Raw genomic sequence first — 605 nt, forward strand, 5'->3', positions numbered from 1 at the left:
CTTGGGTTCTTGGACCTTGCTGAGCCCGTATTTCCCCATCTGTGAAATGGGTGAGACAATACCCATCTCGTGCGCTTTCTCTAAGGATGGCCAAGTTCTGTGGTGACGGTCCTATGACCTAGTAGGGCCTGAGCTCCTAATTCCCTCTGCCGCACTGGTCCCTCCCTGAAGGGGCCGCTGGAGGCTCCCTGAGGACCGTCCAGGCTCCGCGTCCTGCACATCCGCCTGGGCCCTGCCCCAGGCTGAAGGCCGGCCAGAGAATGCCGGTTGGGCATTCAGAGGTTGCCGCCCCCTATTATTTGGTTCAGACTGACCCAGGTCCTCCCAGACTTCGAATCCAGTCTCTTGTTTTTGTCACGGCAAAGTCTCACCCTCTCAATCACACGGGCGGTGTCGCTAATGGAGAGGCCGTGGTGAGCTTTGGAACCAGACAGACGCGGTTTTCAATCCCAGCTCTGCCATCACTTACAAAGGAGCAAGTCTCCTAACTTCTCTGCAGGCTGTTGGGACCATCTGCGGGTTTGCACATCATCCCTGTGCAGGGGCCGTGCTAATCTTCTCTGTATCGTTCCAATTTTAGCATACGTGGATGCCGAAGCGAGCAC

At 56.7% G+C, this 605-nt stretch overlaps 1 non-coding gene across 1 annotated transcript; it reads right to left on the bottom strand.

Moving 5' to 3' along the window:
• Nucleotides 1-496: 496 nt before the first annotated feature.
• Nucleotides 497-605, bottom strand: LOC121031137 (U6 spliceosomal RNA). The gene has a single exon (XR_005790571.1). It is a non-coding gene; the product is annotated as a U6 spliceosomal RNA (small nuclear RNA).

This window comes from Herpailurus yagouaroundi, unplaced genomic scaffold, assembly GCF_014898765.1.
Source record: "Herpailurus yagouaroundi ecotype Mexico unplaced genomic scaffold, PumYag 140, whole genome shotgun sequence".
Classification (NCBI taxonomy): Eukaryota; Metazoa; Chordata; class Mammalia; order Carnivora; family Felidae; genus Herpailurus; species Herpailurus yagouaroundi.